Source organism: Ictalurus punctatus, unplaced genomic scaffold (genome assembly GCF_001660625.3).
Source record: "Ictalurus punctatus breed USDA103 unplaced genomic scaffold, Coco_2.0 tig00005713, whole genome shotgun sequence".
Classification (NCBI taxonomy): domain Eukaryota; kingdom Metazoa; phylum Chordata; class Actinopteri; order Siluriformes; family Ictaluridae; genus Ictalurus; species Ictalurus punctatus.
The window spans coordinates 59,646-75,083 of NW_026521110.1; the positions used below are offsets into that span (position 1 = coordinate 59,646).

A 15,438-nucleotide genomic window follows, 5' to 3' on the forward strand; every position below is an offset into this window, starting at 1 on the left:
AGCTAGAAATTCTGAACTTTGCTTTAATGACTGAGCGGTTGTCATCACTGTAGGATCAGGTCCTCTAGGAACAGCCAGAAAGCGAGACCTCCTTTACAGAGGAGATTTCCTTCTTTTGTAGCAAAGCAGTTAATATTTGCTTACCAAATGAAAGGGAGTCTCTGGTTTTCCCCAGAAAGTGGAAGCCTGGCTCTTTCGTTGCTCAACAAGACTCTGTGCGTGACTGGAAAATTTTCCGTAAAGTACTGCTCGCCGAGTTCACCTCGAGAGGTCTGCAAGAGGTCTGCGGCCGAAAAAGGCTGGGAGCGGTTTCCCTTCCATTGAGCTTTTGTAGCAAGGCAGATAACAGTTGCTTGCAAAATCACGGGCAGTCTCTGCTTTTCCACTGAATGTGGAAGCCTGGCTCTTTCCTTCATCAAGAAGACAAGAGTAATGATGCGCTTGACTCGAGGTTGCGACTTGTAATTCCCCACCCCCAAGCGGGAAAACGCAAAGCAAACGTACCCTCAACCTGAAATTGCCATTCCTCAACCGTGGGAAGTCTTCTCATCTCCGGGTTCCTTCCCTGTTCATCGAGTGACGTCGAGCCGGCATGACGGATTCAGAACTCACAAAGTGGCACTTACCTCGGTGGTTATTTGCTTTAGATCAGGGTTGTCCAGTCTTCTCCAGAATGGGCCAGTGTGGTTGCAGGTTGTCATTCTAACCAAGCAGAAGCCACACTTTAGTCTATTGAAAGCCAAGATCAGCGGAGCCAACAATTGGAATCAGGTGTGGCTCCTGCTAGATTGGAACCAAAAGCTGAAGATTGGACAACGCTGCTTAAGACCAATCAGCATATAGACATATTTGCTTATAAAATATAAAACATTGACTATATAGATGGCTGATCGCGGAAAATGTACACCTCTCATCACAGTTTGCATGCTAGCTTGTCGCTAACAAGAGACAGACACGGAGAGACCGCATGTTCTCACCTTTTCGCCCCTGTTCACGGGTCAAACGTGCCCTGTTGCATAATGACGTGTTTACAAACAGCAAAGAGAGCACTAAGAACTCAAGTGGGAAGCAGAAAGAGTCGTAGGAGGCCTGCAGAGAAGCCCATGGCACATTCTGTTGACCAACTCATTCTCAGGCAGGTGATTCCTTCCTTATCCGCCAACTACCATGAAATACCACGAGACGCTCCAAGTTACAATCGGTGCATTGGCCGGGAATCGAACCCAGGTCAACTGGGAGCGGTTTCCCTTCCATTGAGCTTTTGTAGCAAGGCAGATAACAGTTGCTTGCAAAATCACGGGCAGTCTCTGCTTTTCCACTGAATGTGGAAGCCTGGCTCTTTCCTTCATCAAGAAGACAAGAGTAATGATGCGCTTGACTCGAGGTTGCGACTTGTAATTCCCCACCTCCAAGCGGGAAAACGCAAAGCAAACGTACCCTCAACCTGAAATTGCCATTCCTCAACCGTGGGAAGTCTTCTCATCTCCCGGTTCCTTCCCTGTTCATCGAGTGACGTCGAGCCGGCATGACGGATTCAGAACTCACAAAGTGGCACTTACCTCGGTGGTTATTTGCTTTAGATCAGGGTTGTCCAGTCTTCTCCAGAATGGGCCAGTGTGGTTGCAGGTTGTCATTCTAACCAAGCAGAAGCCACACTTTAGTCTATTGAAAGCCAAGATCAGCGGAGCCAACAATTGGAATCAGGTGTGGCTCCTGCTAGATTGGAACCAAAAGCTGAAGATTGGACAACGCTGCTTAAGACCAATCAGCATATAGACATATTTGCTTATAAAATATAAAACATTGACTATATAGATGGCTGATCGCGGAAAATGTACACCTCTCATCACAGTTTGCATGCTAGCTTGTCGCTAACAAGAGACAGACACGGAGAGACCGCATGTTCTCACCTTTTCGCCCCTGTTCACGGGTCAAACGTGCCCTGTTGCATAATGACGTGTTTACAAACAGCAAAGAGAGCACTAAGAACTCAAGTGGAAGCAGAAAGAGTCGTAGGAGGCCTGCAGAGAAGCCCATGGCACATTCTGTTTGACCAACTCATTCTCAGGCAGGTGATTCCTTCCTTATCCGCCAACTACCATGAAATACCACGAGACGCTCCAAGTTACAATCGGTGCATTGGCCGGGAATCGAACCCAGGTCAACTGGGAGGCGGTTTCCCTTCCATTGAGCTTTTGTAGCAAGGCAGATAACAGTTGCTTGCAAAATCACGGGCAGTCTCTGCTTTTCCACTGAATGTGGAAGCCTGGCTCTTTCCTTCATCAAGAAGACAAGAGTAATGATGCGCTTGACTCGAGGTTGCGACTTGTAATTCCCCACCTCCAAGCGGGAAAACGCAAAGCAAACGTAACCCTCAACCTGAAATTGCCATTCCTCAACCGTGGGAAGTCTTCTCATCTCCCGGTTCCTTCCCTGTTCATCGAGTGACGTCGAGCCGGCATGACGGATTCAGAACTCACAAAGTGGCACTTACCTCGGTGGTTATTTGCTTTAGATCAGGGTTGTCCAGTCTTCTCCAGAATGGGCCAGTGTGGTTGCAGGTTGTCATTCTAAACCAAGCAGAAGCCACACTTTAGTCTATTGAAAGCCAAGATCAGCGGAGCCAACAATTGGAATCAGGTGTGGCTCCTGCTAGATTGGAACCAAAAGCTGAAGATTGGACAACGCTGCTTAAGACCAATCAGCATATAGACATATTTGCTTATTAAATATAAAACATTGACTATATAGATGGCTGATCGCGGAAATGGACACCTCTCATCACAGTTTGCATGCTAGCTTGTCGCTAACAAGAGACAGACACGGAGAGACCGCATGTTCTCACCTTTTCGCCCCTGTTCACGGGTCAAACGTGCCCTGTTGCATAATGACGTGTTTACAAACAGCAAAGAGAGCACTAAGAACTCAAGTGGGAAGCAGAAAGAGTCGTAGGAGGCCTGCAGAGAAGCCCATGGCACATTCTGTTGACCAACTCATTCTCAGGCAGGTGATTCCTTCCTTATCCGCCAACTACCATGAAATACCACGAGACGCTCCAAGTTACAATCGGTGCATTGGCCGGGAATCGAACCCAGGTCAACTGGAGCGGTTTCCCTTCCATTGAGCTTTTGTAGCAAGGCAGATAACAGTTGCTTGCAAAATCACGGGCAGTCTCTGCTTTTCCACTGAATGTGGAAGCCTGGCTCTTTCCTTCATCAAGAAGACAAGAGTAATGATGCGCTTGACTCGAGGTTGCGACTTGTAATTCCCCACCTCCAAGCGGGGAAAACGCAAAGCAACGTACCCTCAACCTGAAATTGCCATTCCTCAACCGTGGGAAGTCTTCTCATCTCCCGGTTCCTTCCCTGTTCATCGAGTGACGTCGAGCCGGCATGACGGATTCAGAACTCACAAAGTGGCACTTACCTCGGTGGTTATTTGCTTTAGATCAGGGTTGTCCAGTCTTCTCCAGAATGGGCCAGTGTGGTTGCAGGTTGTCATTCTAACCAAGCAGAAGCCACACTTTAGTCTATTGAAAGCCAAGATCAGCGGAAGCCAACAATTGGAATCAGGTGTGGCTCCTGCTAGATTGGAACCAAAAGCTGAAGATTGGACAACGCTGCTTAAGACCAATCAGCATATAGACATATTTTGCTTATAAAATATAAACATTGACTATATAGATGGCTGATGGCGGAAAATGTACACCTCTCATCACAGTTTTGCATGCTAGCTTGTCGCTAACAAGAGACAGACACGGAGAGACCGCATGTTCTCACCTTTTCGCCCCTGTTCACGGGTCAAACGTGCCCTGTTGCATAATGACGTGTTTACAAACAGCAAAGAGAGCACTAAGAACTCAAGTGGGAAGCAGAAAGAGTCGTAGGAGGGCCTGCAGAGAAGCCCATGGCACATTCTGTTGACCAACTCATTCTCAGGCAGGTGATTCCTTCCTTATCCGCCAACTACCATGAAATACCACGAGACGCTCCAAGTTACAATCGGTGCATTGGCCGGGAATCGAACCCAGGTCAACTGGGAGCGGTTTCCCTTCCATTGAGCTTTTGTAGCAAGGCAGATAACAGTTGCTTGCAAAATCACGGGCAGTCTCTGCTTTTCCACTGAATGTGGAAGCCTGGCTCTTTCCTTCATCAAGAAGACAAGAGTAATGATGCGCTTGACTCGAGGTTGCGACTTGTAATTCCCCACCCCCAAGCGGGAAAACGCAAAGCAAACGTACCCTCAACCTGAAATTGCCATTCCTCAACCGTGGAAGTCTTCTCATCTCCGGGTTTCCTTCCCTGTTCATCGAGTGACGTCGAGCCGGCATGACGGATTCAGAACTCACAAAGTGGCACTTACCTCGGTGGTTATTTGCTTTAGATCAGGGTTGTCCAGTCTTCTCCAGAATGGGCCAGTGTGGTTGCAGGTTGTCATTCTAACCAAGCAGAAGCCACACTTTAGTCTATTGAAAGCCAAGATCAGCGGAGCCAACAATTGGAATCAGGTGTGGCTCCTGCTAGATTGGAACCAAAAGCTGAAGATTGGACAACGCTTGCTTAAGACCAATCAGCATATAGACATATTTGCTTATAAAATATAAACATTGACTATATAGATGGCTGATGGCGGAAAATGTACACCTCTCATCACAGTTTGCATGCTAGCTTGTCGCTAACAAGAGACAGACACGGAGAGACCGCATGTTTCTCACCTTTTCGCCCCTGTTCACGGGTCAAACGTGCCCTGTTGCATAATGACGTGTTTACAAACAGCAAAGAGAGCACTAAGAACTCAAGTGGGAAGCAGAAAGAGTCGTAGGAGGCCTGCAGAGAAGCCCATGGCACATTCTGTTGACCAACTCATTCTCAGGCAGGTGATTCCTTCCTTATCCGCCAACTACCATGAAATACCACGAGACGCTCCAAGTTACAATCGGTGCATTGGCCGGGAATCGAACCCAGGTCAACTGGGAGCGGTTTCCCTTCCATTGAGCTTTTTGTAGCAAGGCAGATAACAGTTGCTTGCAAAATCACGGGCAGTCTCTGCTTTTCCACTGAATGTGGAAGCCTGGCTCTTTCCTTCATCAAGAAGACAAGAGTAATGATGCGCTTGACTCGAGGTTGCGACTTGTAATTCCCCACCTCCAAGCGGGAAAACGCAAAGCAAAACGTACCCTCAACCTGAAATTGCCATTCCTCAACCGTGGGAAGTCTTCTCATCTCCCGGTTCCTTCCCTGTTCATCGAGTGACGTCGAGCCGGCATGACGGATTCAGAACTCACAAAGTGGCACTTACCTCGGTGGTTATTTGCTTTAGATCAGGGTTGTCCAGTCTTCTCCAGAATGGGCCAGTGTGGTTGCAGGTTGTCATTCTAACCAAGCAGAAGCCACACTTTAGTCTATTGAAAGCCAAGATCAGCGGAGCCAACAATTGGAATCAGGTGTGGCTCCTGCTAGATTGGAACCAAAAGCTGAAGATTGGACAACGCTGCTTAAGACCAATCAGCATATAGACATATTTGCTTATAAAATATAAAACATTGACTATATAGATGGCTGATGGCGGAAAATGTACACCTCTCATCACAGTTTGCATGCTAGCTTGTCGCTAACAAGAGACAGACACGGAGAGACCGCATGTTCTCACCTTTTCGCCCCTGTTCACGGGTCAAACGTGCCCTGTTGCATAATGACGTGTTTACAAACAGCAAAGAGAGCACTAAGAACTCAAGTGGGAAGCAGAAAGAGTCGTAGGAGGCCTGCAGAGAAGCCCATGGCACATTCTGTTGACCAACTCATTCTCAGGCAGGTGATTCCTTCCTTATCCGCCAACTACCATGAAATACCACGAGACGCTCCAAGTTACAATCGGTGCATTGGCCGGGAATCGAACCCAGGTCAACTGGGAGCGGTTTCCCTTCCATTGAGCTTTTGTAGCAAGGCAGATAACAGTTGCTTGCAAAATCACGGGCAGTCTCTGCTTTTCCACTGAATGTGGAAGCCTGGCTCTTTCCTTCATCAAGAAGACAAGAGTAATGATGCGCTTGACTCGAGGTTGCGACTTGTAATTCCCCACCTCCAAGCGGGAAAACGCAAAGCAAACGTACCCTCAACCTGAAATTGCCATTCCTCAACCGTGGGAAGTCTTCTCATCTCCCGGTTCCTTCCCTGTTCATCGAGTGACGTCGAGCCGGCATGACGGATTCAGAACTCACAAAGTGGCACTTACCTCGGTGGTTATTTGCTTTAGATCAGGGTTGTCCAGTCTTCTCCAGAATGGGCCAGTGTGGTTGCAGGTTGTCATTCTAACCAAGCAGAAGCCACACTTTAGTCTATTGAAAGCCAAGATCAGCGGAGCCAACAATTGGAATCAGGTGTGGCTCCTGCTAGATTGGAACCAAAAGCTGAAGATTGGACAACGCTGCTTAAGACCAATCAGCATATAGACATATTTGCTTATTAAATATAAAACATTGACTATATAGATGGCTGATCGCGGAAAATGGACACCTCTCATCACAGTTTGCATGCTAGCTTGTCGCTAACAAGAGACAGACACGGAGAGACCGCATGTTCTCACCTTTTCGCCCCTGTTCACGGGTCAAACGTGCCCTGTTGCATAATGACGTGTTTACAAACAGCAAAGAGAGCACTAAGAACTCAAGTGGGAAGCAGAAAGAGTCGTAGGAGGCCTGCAGAGAAGCCTATGGCACATTCTGTTGACCAACTCATTCTCAGGTAGGTGATTCCTTCCTTTGTGCCAACTACCATAAAGTACCTGGAGAAGCTCCAAGCCGTGGACGGGCCAAGAATTGGAGCCGGGTCAACTGCTTGGACTGGAGCTATGCTCACCACTATACCACCAATGCCACGCTGCACCATTCAGCTCTGGTGAACAAAGTGTACGTATGTGCACCACCAAAGTGCCACCGCACCGTGGTTTCTGTAGTGTAGTGGTTATCACGTTTGCCTCACACGCAAAAGGTCCCTGGTTCGAGACCGGGCAGAAACAAGCTAGAAATTCTGAACTTTGCTTTAATGACTGAGCGGTTGTCATCACTGTAGGATCAGGTCCTCTAGGAACAGCCAGAAAGCGAGACCTCCTTTACAGAGGAGATTTCCTTCTTTTGTAGCAAAGCAGTTAATATTTGCTTACCAAATGAAAGGGAGTCTCTGGTTTTCCCCAGAAAGTGGAAGCCTGGCTCTTTCGTTGCTCAAACAAGACTCTGTGCGTGACTGGAAAATTTTCCGTAAAGTACTGCTCGCCGAGTTCACCTCGAGAGGTCTGCAAGAGGTCTGCGGCCGAAAAAGGCTGGGAGCGGTTTTCCCTTCCATTGAGCTTTTGTAGCAAGGCAGATAACAGTTGCTTGCAAAATCACGGGCAGTCTCTGCTTTTCCACTGAATGTGGAAGCCTGGCTCTTTCCTTCATCAAGAAGACAAGAGTAATGATGCGCTTGACTCGAGGTTGCGACTTGTAATTCCCCACCTCCAAGCGGGAAAACGCAAAGCAAACGTACCCTCAACCTGAAATTGCCATTCCTCAACCGTGGGAAGTCTTCTCATCTCCCGGTTCCTTCCCTGTTCATCGAGTGACGTCGAGCCGGCATGACGGATTCAGAACTCACAAAGTGGCACTTACCTCGGTGGTTATTTGCTTTAGATCAGGGTTGTCCAGTCTTCTCCAGAATGGGCCAGTGTGGTTGCAGGTTGTCATTCTAACCAAGCAGAAGCCACACTTTAGTCTATTGAAAGCCAAGATCAGCGGAGCCAACAATTGGAATCAGGTGTGGCTCCTGCTAGATTGGAACCAAAAGCTGAAGATTGGACAACGCTGCTTAAGACCAATCAGCATATAGACATATTTGCTTATAAAATATAAAACATTGACTATATAGATGGCTGATGGCGGAAAATGTACACCTCTCATCACAGTTTGCATGCTAGCTTGTCGCTAACAAGAGACAGACACGGAGAGACCGCATGTTCTCACCTTTTCGCCCCTGTTCACGGGTCAAACGTGCCCTGTTGCATAATGACGTGTTTACAAACAGCAAAGAGAGCACTAAGAACTCAAGTGGGAAGCAGAAAGAGTCGTAGGAGGCCTGCAGAGAAGCCCATGGCACATTCTGTTGACCAACTCATTCTCAGGCAGGTGATTCCTTCCTTATCCGCCAACTACCATGAAATACCACGAGACGCTCCAAGTTACAATCGGTGCATTGGCCGGGAATCGAACCCAGGTCAACTGGGAGCGGTTTCCCTTCCATTGAGCTTTTGTAGCAAGGCAGATAACAGTTGCTTGCAAAATCACGGGCAGTCTCTGCTTTTCCACTGAATGTGGAAGCCTGGCTCTTTCCTTCATCAAGAAGACAAGAGTAATGATGCGCTTGACTCGAGGTTGCGACTTGTAATTCCCCACCTCCAAGCGGGAAAACGCAAAGCAAACGTACCCTCAACCTGAAATTGCCATTCCTCAACCGTGGGAAGTCTTCTCATCTCCCGGTTCCTTCCCTGTTCATCGAGTGACGTCGAGCCGGCATGACGGATTCAGAACTCACAAAGTGGCACTTACCTCGGTGGTTATTTGCTTTAGATCAGGGTTGTCCAGTCTTCTCCAGAATGGGCCAGTGTGGTTGCAGGTTGTCATTCTAACCAAGCAGAAGCCACACTTTAGTCTATTGAAAGCCAAGATCAGCGGAGCCAACAATTGGAATCAGGTGTGGCTCCTGCTAGATTGGAACCAAAAGCTGAAGATTGGACAACGCTGCTTAAGACCAATCAGCATATAGACATATTTGCTTATTAAATATAAAACATTGACTATATAGATGGCTGATCGCGGAAAATGGACACCTCTCATCACAGTTTGCATGCTAGCTTGTCGCTAACAAGAGACAGACACGGAGAGACCGCATGTTCTCACCTTTTCGCCCCTGTTCACGGGTCAAACGTGCCCTGTTGCATAATGACGTGTTTACAAACAGCAAAGAGAGCACTAAGAACTCAAGTGGGAAGCAGAAAGAGTCGTAGGAGGCCTGCAGAGAAGCCTATGGCACATTCTGTTGACCAACTCATTCTCAGGTAGGTGATTCCTTCCTTTTGTGCCAACTACCATAAAGTACCTGGAGAAGCTCCAAGCCGTGGACGGGCCAAGAATTGGAGCCGGGTCAACTGCTTGGACTGGAGCTATGCTCACCACTATACCACCAATGCCACGCTGCACCATTCAGCTCTGGTGAACAAAGTGTACGTATGTGCACCACCAAAGTGCCACCGCACCGTGGTTTCTGTAGTGTAGTGGTTATCACGTTTGCCTCACACGCAAAAGGTCCCTGGTTCGAGACCGGGCAGAAACAAGCTAGAAATTCTGAACTTTGCTTTAATGACTGAGCGGTTTGTCATCACTGTAGGATCAGGTCCTCTAGGAACAGCCAGAAAGCGAGACCTCCTTTACAGAGGAGATTTCCTTCTTTTGTAGCAAAGCAGTTAATATTTGCTTACCAAATGAAAGGGAGTCTCTGGTTTTCCCCAGAAAGTGGAAGCCTGGCTCTTTCGTTGCTCAACAAGACTCTGTGCGTGACTGGAAAATTTTCCGTAAAGTACTGCTCGCCGAGTTCACCTCGAGAGGTCTGCAAGAGGTCTGCGGCCGAAAAAGGCTGGGAGCGGTTTCCCTTCCATTGAGCTTTTGTAGCAAGGCAGATAACAGTTGCTTGCAAAATCACGGGCAGTCTCTGCTTTTCCACTGAATGTGGAAGCCTGGCTCTTTCCTTCATCAAGAAGACAAGAGTAATGATGCGCTTGACTCGAGGTTGCGACTTGTAATTCCCCACCTCCAAGCGGGAAAACGCAAAGCAAACGTACCCTCAACCTGAAATTGCCATTCCTCAACCGTGGGAAGTCTTCTCATCTCCCGGTTCCTTCCCTGTTCATCGAGTGACGTCGAGCCGGCATGACGGATTCAGAACTCACAAAGTGGCACTTACCTCGGTGGTTATTTGCTTTAGATCAGGGTTGTCCAGTCTTCTCCAGAATGGGCCAGTGTGGTTGCAGGTTGTCATTCTAACCAAGCAGAAGCCACACTTTAGTCTATTGAAAGGCAAGATCAGCGGAGCCAACAATTGGAATCAGGTGTGGCTCCTGCTAGATTGGAACCAAAAGCTGAAGATTGGACAACGCTGCTTAAGACCAATCAGCATATAGACATATTTGCTTATAAAATATAAAACATTGACTATATAGATGGCTGATCGCGGAAAATGTACACCTCTCATCACAGTTTGCATGCTAGCTTGTCGCTAACAAGAGACAGACACGGAGAGACCGCATGTTCTCACCTTTTCGCCCCTGTTCACGGGTCAAACGTGCCCTGTTGCATAATGACGTGTTTACAAACAGCAAAGAGAGCACTAAGAACTCAAGTGGGAAGCAGAAAGAGTCGTAGGAGGCCTGCAGAGAAGCCCATGGCACATTCTGTTGACCAACTCATTCTCAGGCAGGTGATTCCTTCCTTATCCGCCAACTACCATGAAATACCACGAGACGCTCCAAGTTACAATCGGTGCATTGGCCGGGAATCGAACCCAGGTCAACTGGGAGCGGTTTCCCTTCCATTGAGCTTTTGTAGCAAGGCAGATAACAGTTGCTTGCAAAATCACGGGCAGTCTCTGCTTTTCCACTGAATGTGGAAGCCTGGCTCTTTCCTTCATCAAGAAGACAAGAGTAATGATGCGCTTGACTCGAGGTTGCGACTTGTAATTCCCCACCTCCAAGCGGGAAAACGCAAAGCAAACGTACCCTCAACCTGAAATTGCCATTCCTCAACCGTGGGAAGTCTTCTCATCTCCCGGTTCCTTCCCTGTTCATCGAGTGACGTCGAGCCGGCATGACGGATTCAGAACTCACAAAGTGGCACTTACCTCGGTGGTTATTTGCTTTAGATCAGGGTTGTCCAGTCTTCTCCAGAATGGGCCAGTGTGGTTGCAGGTTGTCATTCTAACCAAGCAGAAGCCACACTTTAGTCTATTGAAAGCCAAGATCAGCGGAGCCAACAATTGGAATCAGGTGTGGCTCCTGCTAGATTGGAACCAAAAGCTGAAGATTGGACAACGCTGCTTAAGACCAATCAGCATATAGACATATTTGCTTATAAAATATAAAACATTGACTATATAGATGGCTGATGGCGGAAAATGTACACCTCTCATCACAGTTTGCATGCTAGCTTGTCGCTAACAAGAGACAGACACGGAGAGACCGCATGTTCTCACCTTTTCGCCCCTGTTCACGGGTCAAACGTGCCCTGTTGCATAATGACGTGTTTACAAACAGCAAAGAGAGCACTAAGAACTCAAGTGGGAAGCAGAAAGAGTCGTAGGAGGCCTGCAGAGAAGCCCATGGCACATTCTGTTGACCAACTCATTCTCAGGCAGGTGATTCCTTCCTTATCCGCCAACTACCATGAAATACCACGAGACGCTCCAAGTTACAATCGGTGCATTGGCCGGGAATCGAACCCAGGTCAACTGGGAGCGGTTTCCCTTCCATTGAGCTTTTGTAGCAAGGCAGATAACAGTTGCTTGCAAAATCACGGGCAGTCTCTGCTTTTCCACTGAATGTGGAAGCCTGGCTCTTTCCTTCATCAAGAAGACAAGAGTAATGATGCGCTTGACTCGAGGTTGCGACTTGTAATTCCCCACCTCCAAGCGGGAAAACGCAAAGCAAACGTACCCTCAACCTGAAATTGCCATTCCTCAACCGTGGGAAGTCTTCTCATCTCCCGGTTCCTTCCCTGTTCATCGAGTGACGTCGAGCCGGCATGACGGATTCAGAACTCACAAAGTGGCACTTACCTCGGTGGTTATTTGCTTTAGATCAGGGTTGTCCAGTCTTCTCCAGAATGGGCCAGTGTGGTTGCAGGTTGTCATTCTAACCAAGCAGAAGCCACACTTTAGTCTATTGAAAGCCAAGATCAGCGGAGCCAACAATTGGAATCAGGTGTGGCTCCTGCTAGATTGGAACCAAAAGCTGAAGATTGGACAACGCTGCTTAAGACCAATCAGCATATAGACATATTTGCTTATTAAATATAAAACATTGACTATATAGATGGCTGATCGCGGAAAATGGACACCTCTCATCACAGTTTGCATGCTAGCTTGTCGCTAACAAGAGACAGACACGGAGAGACCGCATGTTCTCACCTTTTCGCCCCTGTTCACGGGTCAAACGTGCCCTGTTGCATAATGACGTGTTTACAAACAGCAAAGAGAGCACTAAGAACTCAAGTGGGAAGCAGAAAGAGTCGTAGGAGGCCTGCAGAGAAGCCTATGGCACATTCTGTTGACCAACTCATTCTCAGGTAGGTGATTCCTTCCTTTTGTGCCAACTACCATAAAGTACCTGGAGAAGCTCCAAGCCGTGGACGGGCCAAGAATTGGAGCCGGGTCAACTGCTTGGACTGGAGCTATGCTCACCACTATACCACCAATGCCACGCTGCACCATTCAGCTCTGGTGAACAAAGTGTACGTATGTGCACCACCAAAGTGCCACCGCACCGTGGTTTCTGTAGTGTAGTGGTTATCACGTTTGCCTCACACGCAAAAGGTCCCTGGTTCGAGACCGGGCAGAAACAAGCTAGAAATTCTGAACTTTGCTTTAATGACTGAGCGGTTGTCATCACTGTAGGATCAGGTCCTCTAGGAACAGCCAGAAAGCGAGACCTCCTTTACAGAGGAGATTTCCTTCTTTTGTAGCAAAGCAGTTAATATTTGCTTACCAAATGAAAGGGAGTCTCTGGTTTTCCCCAGAAAGTGGAAGCCTGGCTCTTTCGTTGCTCAACAAGACTCTGTGCGTGACTGGAAAATTTTCCGTAAAGTACTGCTCGCCGAGTTCACCTCGAGAGGTCTGCAAGAGGTCTGCGGCCGAAAAAGGCTGGGAGCGGTTTCCCTTCCATTGAGCTTTTGTAGCAAGGCAGATAACAGTTGCTTGCAAAATCACGGGCAGTCTCTGCTTTTCCACTGAATGTGGAAGCCTGGCTCTTTCCTTCATCAAGAAGACAAGAGTAATGATGCGCTTGACTCGAGGTTGCGACTTGTAATTCCCCACCTCCAAGCGGGAAAACGCAAAGCAAACGTACCCTCAACCTGAAATTGCCATTCCTCAACCGTGGGAAGTCTTCTCATCTCCCGGTTCCTTCCCTGTTCATCGAGTGACGTCGAGCCGGCATGACGGATTCAGAACTCACAAAGTGGCACTTACCTCGGTGGTTATTTGCTTTAGATCAGGGTTGTCCAGTCTTCTCCAGAATGGGCCAGTGTGGTTGCAGGTTGTCATTCTAACCAAGCAGAAGCCACACTTTAGTCTATTGAAAGCCAAGATCAGCGGAGCCAACAATTGGAATCAGGTGTGGCTCCTGCTAGATTGGAATCAAAAGCTGAAGATTGGACAACGCTGCTTAAGACCAATCAGCATATAGACATATTTGCTTATAAAATATAAAACATTGACTATATAGATGGCTGATCGCGGAAAATGTACACCTCTCATCACAGTTTGCATGCTAGCTTGTCGCTAACAAGAGACAGACACGGAGAGACCGCATGTTCTCACCTTTTCGCCCCTGTTCACGGGTCAAACGTGCCCTGTTGCATAATGACGTGTTTACAAACAGCAAAGAGAGCACTAAGAACTCAAGTGGGAAGCAGAAAGAGTCGTAGGAGGCCTGCAGAGAAGCCCATGGCACATTCTGTTGACCAACTCATTCTCAGGCAGGTGATTCCTTCCTTATCCGCCAACTACCATGAAATACCACGAGACGCTCCAAGTTACAATCGGTGCATTGGCCGGGAATCGAACCCAGGTCAACTGGGAGCGGTTTCCCTTCCATTGAGCTTTTGTAGCAAGGCAGATAACAGTTGCTTGCAAAATCACGGGCAGTCTCTGCTTTTCCACTGAATGTGGAAGCCTGGCTCTTTCCTTCATCAAGAAGACAAGAGTAATGATGCGCTTGACTCGAGGTTGCGACTTGTAATTCCCCACCTCCAAGCGGGAAAACGCAAAGCAAACGTACCCTCAACCTGAAATTGCCATTCCTCAACCGTGGGAAGTCTTCTCATCTCCCGGTTCCTTCCCTGTTCATCGAGTGACGTCGAGCCGGCATGACGGATTCAGAACTCACAAAGTGGCACTTACCTCGGTGGTTATTTGCTTTAGATCAGGGTTGTCCAGTCTTCTCCAGAATGGGCCAGTGTGGTTGCAGGTTGTCATTCTAACCAAGCAGAAGCCACACTTTAGTCTATTGAAAGCCAAGATCAGCGGAGCCAACAATTGGAATCAGGTGTGGCTCCTGCTAGATTGGAACCAAAAGCTGAAGATTGGACAACGCTGCTTAAGACCAATCAGCATATAGACATATTTGCTTATAAAATATAAAACATTGACTATATAGATGGCTGATCGCGGAAAATGTACACCTCTCATCACAGTTTGCATGCTAGCTTGTCGCTAACAAGAGACAGACACGGAGAGACCGCATGTTCTCACCTTTTCGCCCCTGTTCACGGGTCAAACGTGCCCTGTTGCATAATGACGTGTTTACAAACAGCAAAGAGAGCACTAAGAACTCAAGTGGGAAGCAGAAAGAGTCGTAGGAGGCCTGCAGAGAAGCCCATGGCACATTCTGTTGACCAACTCATTCTCAGGCAGGTGATTCCTTCCTTATCCGCCAACTACCATGAAATACCACGAGACGCTCCAAGTTACAATCGGTGCATTGGCCGGGAATCGAACCCAGGTCAACTGGGAGCGGTTTCCCTTCCATTGAGCTTTTGTAGCAAGGCAGATAACAGTTGCTTGCAAAATCACGGGCAGTCTCTGCTTTTCCACTGAATGTGGAAGCCTGGCTCTTTCCTTCATCAAGAAGACAAGAGTAATGATGCGCTTGACTCGAGGTTGCGACTTGTAATTCCCCACCTCCAAGCGGGAAAACGCAAAGCAAACGTACCCTCAACCTGAAATTGCCATTCCTCAACCGTGGGAAGTCTTCTCATCTCCCGGTTCCTTCCCTGTTCATCGAGTGACGTCGAGCCGGCATGACGGATTCAGAACTCACAAAGTGGCACTTACCTCGGTGGTTATTTGCTTTAGATCAGGGTTGTCCAGTCTTCTCCAGAATGGGCCAGTGTGGTTGCAGGTTGTCATTCTAACCAAGCAGAAGCCACACTTTAGTCTATTGAAAGCCAAGATCAGCGGAGCCAACAATTGGAATCAGGTGTGGCTCCTGCTAGATTGGAACCAAAAGCTGAAGATTGGACAACGCTGCTTAAGACCAATCAGCATATAGACATATTTGCTTATTAAATATAAAACATTGACTATATAGATGGCTGATCGCGGAAAATGGACACCTCTCATCACAGTTTGCATGCTAGCTTGT

The 15,438-nt window shown here is 47.9% G+C and overlaps 3 non-coding genes across 3 annotated transcripts; all 3 read left to right on the forward strand.

Annotated features, from left to right (window-relative positions):
- The first annotated feature begins 6,941 nt into the window (after window positions 1-6,941).
- On the forward strand, window positions 6,942-7,014 carry trnav-cac (transfer RNA valine (anticodon CAC)). Its single transcript has one exon. It is a non-coding gene; the product is annotated as a tRNA-Val (tRNA).
- A 2,272-nt stretch (window positions 7,015-9,286) lies between these two features.
- Window positions 9,287-9,359, forward strand: trnav-cac (transfer RNA valine (anticodon CAC)). The gene has a single exon. It is a non-coding gene; the product is annotated as a tRNA-Val (tRNA).
- A 3,204-nt stretch (window positions 9,360-12,563) lies between these two features.
- Window positions 12,564-12,636, forward strand: trnav-cac (transfer RNA valine (anticodon CAC)). Its single transcript has one exon. It is a non-coding gene; the product is annotated as a tRNA-Val (tRNA).
- The last annotated feature ends 2,802 nt before the right edge of the window (window positions 12,637-15,438 follow it).